At 36.4% G+C, this 9,350-nt stretch overlaps 1 pseudogene; it reads left to right on the top strand.

The window, feature by feature from the left end:
* Positions 1 to 6,955: 6,955 nt before the first annotated feature.
* On the top strand, positions 6,956 to 7,086 carry LOC122737713 (annotated as a pseudogene).
* The last annotated feature ends 2,264 nt before the right edge of the window (positions 7,087 to 9,350 follow it).

Raw genomic sequence — 9,350 nt, 5'->3', positions numbered from 1 at the left:
CTCTCTCTCTCTCTCTCTCTCCATCTCTTTATACAAACATACACATATATATGAAAAGGAAAAGAACCTATATGTTCTAAAATGTCTGTGGTGGCATAGAATTGGAAATTTCAGGGATACCCATCAATTGGGGAATGCTTTATCAAGTTGTGGTATATGGTTGTGATGGAATACTACTATGCTATAAGAAATGATAAACCCAAGGATCATAGAAAAACATGGGAAAACTTGAAAGAAATAATGAAGAGTGAAATGAGCAGAACCAAGAGAACACTGTCCAGAGTAACAGCAATATTGCTTTATATATGTGTGTATGTATATGTATATATTTATGTGTATATGTGTATGTATATTTATATGTATATAAAGAAAAAGATATAGATATAGAGTCATAGAGTTACTACAAATAATAATATGCTGAATCAATATGAATTACACACTCAAAACTATTCCATTGGGTAACAAGTTTAATTAGCTTTGAATTTGATTTTCAGAATAATGAAAGTCTTGCTTTTGAATTTTCTGGATCATTACAATGTGTTTCAAGAAAACAGTTTGGACTTTATTTTAATTTTAATTTTTTTGCAGGGCAATGAGGATTAAGTGACTTGCTCAGGGTCACACAGCTGGTAAGTGTCAAGTGTCTGAGGCCAGATTTGAACTCAGTTCCTCCTGAATCCAGAACCAGTGCTTTATCCACCACACCACCTAGCTGCCCTTTATAGTTTGGACTTTCAACAAATGACATGAATTTAGGGGCTCCAGGAACTATCCATAAATTGAATTCTTACTTCTCACCATGTCACAGGAATATTAGCAGGAGGCAAACCATATCCATCATCATATGTGGTCAAAAGAACTGAGTACAGAATTATTGAATATTAGAATATGGGAGTAACAAGTCAAAAGCAAAGCCTGAATTACAAACACTGGCAGAATCTTCAATGATCCTTAGGGATCCATAAAAGGAAGTGGCATCAAGGTTCATGCTAATGGTATTTCTGAAGATTATATGTCTATTTAGGGACTAAGAAAGAGCCCCCTTTGCACAAGTTTGCCTTGGGCCTACTCAAAGAATCACAACATTTCTGAATTGGAAGGAACTTCAGAGGTGAGATCTCAACAACTTGCAAAACAGTTATTCAATATTTTCTTAGAGAACTCCACAGAGAAGATATTCACTAACCCCTGAGGCAGTGTGTTTCACATTGAGGTATAGTGGTTATTATTAGGAAGTTTGTTTTCTTTTACCTCAAGCCTACATTTCTATCTTCATAAGTTTTAACCCAATTACTCCTAGTTATTCCCTCTAGATCAAAGCTTCTTAAACTGTGGGGTTGTATAACTGAATGTGGGGATCATGAAAAATGTGTCAACAGTAAATTTCATTATGACTTATTATCAGTAAATGTTTGATCTGTATGCATTTTTTATACCTATATGCCCAGGGTCAGGTAAAAATTTCTTGGGTGAAAAGGGGTCACAAGTAGAAAAAGTCTAAGAAGCCCTCTTCTAGAAAGAGTATTAGACCAGGAGTCTAGAAGACCTAAGTTCAGATTTCGCCTCAGACAACTTATTAGGCTGGACAAGTCACTTAACCTCTGTCTGCCTCAGTGTCCTCATCGCTGAAATGCGGATAATAACAGCACCTGCCTCTCAAGGTTGTTATGAGGATCCAGTGAGATTATTCTCAAGTGAGATTATATTTGTAAAGCACTAATGCTAGCTATCACCCACTGCCATTTCAAATATTTGGATTCAGTTATCATCACACTCCTACATCTTCCCTTCTCTAAGTACATTTATTTATACCACTCACTATTCCTCTGGTTCCCTAACACTGACTACATACTCATCTTTTGTATTATTCCTCTATGCAAGGTCAACTTATATACAAACAATGAAGACAGTCTACTAGAACTTCCACTCTCTATCAGCAAAAGCTATTTTTAAAGTCACTTAAGGAAAGGGGGAAAATACATACATACATACATACACACACATATATGTATGTATGTGTTTTTCAAACTCCGCAAGATGACATGATGTATATAAGCATTAGATTCAATAAAAGGAAACCTGAGCTTTAGTTGTCTATCTGCTATTTACTATCTAGGTTACCTTAGATAATCAATTGACCTATCAATCAGTTTATTTTAATCATATATTGGATACGTATGATGTGCCTGGTGCTGTGCTAGGTACTATGGACAAAAATGCAATGAATGAAATTATCTCTATTCTCAGAAAACTAACTGAGACAAAAAATACAAGCATAAATGAACACATTTTAAAAGAATTCAAATAAATCCAAAAACAGCTGAACACATAGTAGTTTGGGGAGAGAAGGTGCAAACATTAGGAAAAAATTTATCCAGGAGGTTACACAGGAGCTGTTTCTTGAAGGAAGAGAGGGACACTGAGGTAGAGATGGAGGCTGAAAGATGTATTGCAGGTATGGAGAACCTCTGAAGAAAAGGCAGATAGAGGAGATAGCGTGTAGATTGTGAGGGATAGAGAGTTTGGGTCGATCACGGAATGGAGAGGAGGGGATAATGTTCAATGAAGATAAAAAGATAGAAGGATTTTAAGGGCTTAAAAATTACAAATCAATTTTAAATCTGATTTTATAAGCAAGAAGGAGCCACTGATGCTTAATGAGGAGGGGAGTGATATGGAAAGATCTTCATTTAAGTAGAATAACTGAGAAGGTGCAATTCAACAGGTAGGGGAAGTAGGTGAGAGTAGGGTCACATAAGCCCAGAAAGGGGAGAGAGAATATTCAGAGAAGGTAGTTAACAGTGTTCAACGCAGCAGAGAGGTCTAGAGTCATGCAGGCTGGAAAAAATACTAAAATATTTAGCAGTTCAGAAATAATTTTGGAGAGAGCAGTTTCAGTTTTGTGGTCTTATGGGGAATGAGATTTTGAAGAGTTTAGGAGAAAGCAAGAGGAGAGAATGTGGAGATAGAAAGTAGACAGATGGTATAGTGGATAAAGCACTGGCCCTGGAATTAGGAAAACCTGAGTTCAGATCCAACCTCAGACACTTGACACTTACTAGCTGTGTGACCCTGGGCAAATCACTTAACCCTCATTGCCTTGCCCCCCCCAAAAAAAAAGGAAAGAAAGAAGACAGTTTTGTTTTTGATTTTTTGTCTGTGAATTTTGAGTGAGAAAGAGAAGAAAGATATCATGAGAGCTTGGTAACATAGGACTTAGCTATTTTTTTAAAAGATAGAGGCTTTGACATCTGTGAAGACAGTGGAGAAGGAATGAATAAACATGGAGACTTGGCTGAAGATTGGAAAGGTGAGGAGAAATGACTCAGGAGGGATCCGATGAAAGAGATAGGAGGTGGCACAGGGAATGATCAGAAATGCAATTGGAACTCATTTTCCTTTTCTGCTATGGTAGCCAATCTAATGGATGTGAGGTGGTACCTCAAAATTGTTTTTCATTTGCATTGATCTAGTTATCAATGATGTAGAACATTTTTCATATGACTATTGATAATTTTAATTTCTTTTTCTGAACACTGCTTGTTCATATCCTTTGACCAACTGTCAACTGGGAAATGATTCTTATTTTTATAAACTTTGCTCAGTTCAAGAAATTAGACATTTATCAGAGAAATTTGCTGTAAATTTCCCCTCAGCTTCCTGATTATTATTTTTATTTATTTTTTGTTTGTTTATTTATTTGTTTATTTATTTATTTTGCAGGGCAATGATGGTTAAGTGACTTGCCCAGGGTTACACAGCTAGTAAGTGTCAAGTATCTGAGGCTATATTTGAATTCAGGTCCTACTGAATCCAGGACCAGTGCTTTATCCATTGCTCCACCTATCTGCCCCTGGTTTCCTGATTTCTTCTGTTTTTGCCCACATTAGAGTTTTTTATGTGTAAAACCTTTTTAATTTTATGTAATCAAAAGTATTGATTTTACCTTCCATGATCCTTGTTTGGTTCTATCTCATTAGTTCATGAACCATTTTCTGGGTCATCTTTCAAGGGACCACTACTTGAACTAAAGACTCAAGAGGATAATTTTAGATATATATTTTATAGTGACCTTAGTTAAAAACTACCCATCAATAAGGTGTTTGATTCCTGGCCAAATGTTTTGCAAGCATTGCTCCAGGTATGACTTTTTCACTCTCCTGCAGGGCTCATAAGTTCTTAAAAATTTGCTAGAGTTTCAAAATATATTTTGAATGTGTATTGTGTATTCATTGTCATTGTTGCTATTGTTTTCATTGTTTCTTGGTTGTTTTGTGGAATGGGGAGGAAAGAGGATTGTAAATTTTATGAAACTATTATTCCTGAATCCATAGAATGGTAAAAGAGCATTGATTTTTTTGACACCAGAGAACCTGGGTTAAACCCTACTTTTGACTTATTACTTGTATGATTTTGGTGAAATCACTCAAATTCTCTGAGCCTCACTTTCAACATTTTTAAAATAAAGAAGTTTGACTAGATAGCCTCTGTGATGCTTCATAGTTCTAGATCCATGATCTTACAGGATGCTCTTAGAGAGTTGCCCTGGGGATAGTAAATGGTAGGTGACTTGTCCAGGGTCACATAGACCACTTGTCTAAAAAACGTATTGAGCATGGGTCTTCTTAACTTCAAGGCAAGCTTGCTGTCCACTCTTGTGGACACCCAAAAGTATGTGTTAAGTTGATTTCATCCAACAAGAATGCTTTTGTCTTGAATATGTCTAAAGAGAAGACAAAAATAGGCAATGAGAAAATCTGAAATCCTTGTAACAGAGATATTTCTTAAGAAGTGCTAGAAGGAAGCATTACTCAGTTATCCTTTTAACAAAGTTACTGTTGCACTCCCACTAGAACAACTTATTTCCAATTCAGTTCAGAGAAGCAATTAGAAATGTCACCATCCTGGACTCTCACGTGAAGCATCCCTTGCATTTTGATAGAATAATAAAATAAGCTTTTAAAATGAGTTCCAGTCACATCTGGACCAGGCAGGACTGCTAAAATGAAAAACAAAACTAAACTAAACTAAACAAACAAAACAAAACAAAAAAAAAAAAAAAAACAAGAACCAAAGTGGGAGTGAGTCCAACACAAATTAGACCAGAGGACTCTGCATTGTTAATTATCTAGCAGTGCCAAAAATCTCTGCTGGTCATGACAAAACCTGAGAAATCTCTTTCCACTAGTGAGTTACATTCCAGAAGAGATGACTTAGTTTCTTTCCTGAGCTGTGTAGAGATACAAAACTATTGCTTATTGGGAGGAATGGGGGGCTGCTAATTCTAGTCTGTAGGATTTTCAACATTTCTGCTGCCAATTATCTAGAGAAAAGTGGAGAAAAAAATAGCAATGTGTCCCCACAGACACTTGTCCTTCTTAATAGAAAAAAATAACAAAACAAACTTGTCCTTAAAAAGAATCATAGGGAGTAGCTAGGTGGCTCAGTGGATAAAGCACTGGCCTGGGATTCAGGAGGACCTGAGTTCAAATCCAGCCTTAGACACTTAATACTTACTAGCTGTGTGACCCTAGGCAAGTCACTTAAACTTCATTGTCCTGAAAAAAAAAATCATAGTTTATAGCCAAAAGACATATGAGACAGTGCATGTCCTTTGACTCAGCAATATTACTACTAGGTCTGTAACCCAAAGAGATTATAAAAAAGGGGAAAGGTTGAGAAATATTCCCAGCATCTCTTTTTTTTGGTGGCAAAGAATTGGAAATTGAGGGGATTCCCATCAACTGGGTAATGACTGAACAGGTTGTGGTATATGAATGTGATGGAATACTATTGTGCTACATGAAATAACAAGTAGACTGATTTTAGAAAAACCTGGAAAGATTTACATGAATTGATGCTGAATGATGTAAGCAGAAACAAAAGAACATTATACATAGTAACAGCAACATTATACTATGATCAACTGTGATAGTCTAAGCTCTTTTCAGCAAAACAATGATCCAATATAATTCCAAAAGACTCAGGATGGAAAATTCTCTCCACATCCAGAAAAAAGAACTTTTGGAGTCTGAATGCATATTGAAGCATACTATTTTCACTTTATTGATTTCATAGGTTTTTTCCCTCCTTTTGTTCTGATTCTTCTTTCATGACATGACTAATGTGGAAATATGGTTTTTTTGGTTTTTGTTTAGTTTTTTGGTGGGGCAATGAGGGTTAAGTGACTTGCCCACGGTCACACAGCTAGTAAGTGTCAAGTGTCTGAGGCCGGATTTGAACTCAGGTCCTCCTGAATCCAGGGCCGGTGCTTTATCCACTGCACCACATAGCTGCTCCGGGCATATGTTTAACACAATTATACATATATAACTTATTATTAGATTGCTTGACATGTTGGGGAGGGAGTGAAGGAAGGGAGGGAGAAAAATTTGGAACTTAAAATCTTACAAAAAATCAATGTTGGAAACTAAAAACATACTGTTGTTTATTAAAATCAATCATAATTTATACCCAAAGGGCAATCTAATTGTGCATACCCTTTGACCCAGCAATACTACTCACAAAGTCATCATAAAGATATTGCTTACCACCTTAAGGAGGAGGGAGGAGAGGGAGAAAGGGAGAAAAATTGTAACTCAAGATTTCATTTTTAAAAAATGATTGATAAAAATTAAATTTAAAATTTCTTTACAGGCAATTGGAAAAAAATAATTACTATTTAAAAGAAAAAAATTATAGTTTACTTTAGCAATGGTATAAATTAGTTATTTATGTTATTAGAAGGTTCACCACCATGATTTCACTGGTGTAAGGAACTGAATTGAAGAAATTCCCTCCATCAAGACAAAGAATCAGCTACTATGTAACTATCATTTGAGAATGTTTTACCTAGAGCACAGAGGGATTGAGTAACTTGCCCGGAGTCACATGGCTAGTAAAAGCCAGAAGCAAGATTTCTCTTACTTTTAGGTGGGTGCTCCATGCATGCACCATACTTACTCAGCAGTGGAATTATCATGATCTGGAAGGTGATTTTCCTGGATTGTGGCACAATGATTGGTTTAGGACTAGATGGATTCCTGCAATTTCTCCAAATGTGGGAAATGATTGCTGCAAATTAATAATTATAAAACAGGAAAATATGGAACTATAGAAGGAATAAAATGTCTTAGATGGGAAAACCAATTCTGAATATAAGAATCCAATTCCTTAATACCACAGGCTGCTTTAATGTTTCTTATCAGAGAAATGTTCCTTTTACACATCATTTTGTCCCAACATCACAAGAACTCCTTTGATGAAGCAAGGACAACTGTTCCCAAACATGAGAAATGAAAGAAGAAGTCTAGGTCTCATTCTTGGAGTACTGACAACAGCCGTAAAAAAAACCCTGCATATTTATTGGTTAAGGAAGATGACAGGGTTATTACTGAGCTCTCATTGCCAAAAATTAAGGTCTTACAGATTTTGAGCTGGACAGGACTTTGGGATCACCTAATCCAATCACTTTGTTACAGAAAAAAAAATGTTAGGAGAGAAGTTGTGACTTGAATAAGGTGCTAAAGTGGAAGGCAGTTCCTGCATGTTCTTAGAGCTAGTGTCAGTCCTACTGTAAAATAAAAACAAAAACACCCCCAAAATAACCAAAAAAAACCCTTAAGGATTCTTTTCATTACAATTCAGCAAACATTCATTAAGCTCCTCCTTGACCCTTAACACTCTAGTTAGTGCTTTTTGAGAAATTGAGATGTTTATTGAATATCTACTATATATAAGCTATAGTGCCCCCTTCTACCTTTGCTTTTGATCCTAAAAACTTCCTAGGGTCATAAGTTTGGGGCCAAAACAGTTTTCTCATGTATTCCTCTATATGTACTCTCTCTCTCTATGTTTGGAATTTAATCATCTTTTAAAAACCAATGATTTTTTAAACCAATTATTTTTAATATTCCTACCAGTAGCTCTCATAACCTTTAAATTCTATCTTTTGTTCTCTGATTTTCATTCTTAGTTCATTTGTGACTACATACTTAAAATTGTTATTAGTTTTCATTTCTGTCACTAACTCATTCAATGATTGTTTTCCACATGAATGACTTGCTAGGACTTACCATCTTACTGATCTTTTAAATGTATTAAGAGTGAAAGTCTCAGCATCCAAATGTGTGTGCATGGTAAGGTAAGGACTGAGAATGAATTGCATACAAATGATAAAAAGGATGAAAAGTTCTTGAGGTGTCTATGCCAAAATAAATATAGCAGATCAAAGGGAAAGCTTGGTGTTTTGATCCTAGAAGAAAAGATGATTCCATCTTCCTCCTTCCTTCCTTCCTTCCCTCCCTCCTTCCTTCCTTCCTTCCTTCCTTCCTTCCTTCTGTCACAGAGGAAACAGGTGGTGTGGGAATCCTTACGTATTCTTCTTTAAAGAATTACACCTCTCGGGGCAGCTAGGTGGCGCAGTAGATGAAGCACTGGCCCTGGATTCAGGAGTACCTGAGTTCAAATCCAGCCTCAGACACTTGACACTTACTAGCTGTGTGACCCTGGGCAAGTCACTTAACCCCCTTTACCCTGCAAAAAACAAACAAACGAACAACAACAAAAAAAGAATTACCTCTCGAACACAATCCAATTAGAATTGTTAACCTGGAAATTATGGAAACAATCAATATAGGAGAAAATAAGGTCTTTTAATTGAGGCAGAGGAACTCTAGCTCATGGTATTGCAAAGAAAAAAGCTAGAAATACCCAAAGATGGGAACTGAGGACAGGGTTTTTATGGGGTAACAGAACAAAAGGGAACCAAAAGATTGCTTCAGAGTCAGGTACAACTACTTAATGTAGCATAGATGCTACTTAACTCTAAATAGAAACTACTTAATGTAGGTGGACTATTTTACTTAATAACATAAAGTCCAAGGATTAAGGTGGGGAATCATTGGGAGGAGATAGTTTTCTTGGGGGAGATCCACAAGTCAATCAAGAGTCTGGCATTGACAAAGATTGGTTAGCCCCAGGCAATTCATTGGCCTGGGAACAGGGAGTGGGTGAGGATCAGTTAGTTCTCAGTAAATTTGCTGTTATCAGAATAAAATGGTCTTTTATTTGGTTCTTAGGAAAGTGACCAAGAGAGAAGTCAAGGACTTTGCCTCAAGGGGAAAGGAGGTGGTTTAGAGACATGATTCTTTGTGTCACCTATCTTGTCCAACAGAAGAAAGGCAAAAACTTTTATCAGTGTAGATGGGGTGACCACTTGATAATGGAAAGTTCCAGTTTGGGGTAGGGTGGGGGAAAGATATCTGAGAGTAAGGGTGAGGTTTTTTGTTGTTGTTGTTTTTTGGAATGATAGTCCTGACCTCTGGAGTTATCTCTGTCTCCTAGTTCAG

This window comes from Dromiciops gliroides, chromosome 1, assembly GCF_019393635.1.
Source record: "Dromiciops gliroides isolate mDroGli1 chromosome 1, mDroGli1.pri, whole genome shotgun sequence".
Taxonomy (NCBI): domain Eukaryota; kingdom Metazoa; phylum Chordata; class Mammalia; order Microbiotheria; family Microbiotheriidae; genus Dromiciops; species Dromiciops gliroides.
The sequence above is the reverse complement of the archived record's forward strand: the minus strand, read 5'-3'. Positions and strand labels throughout refer to the sequence as shown.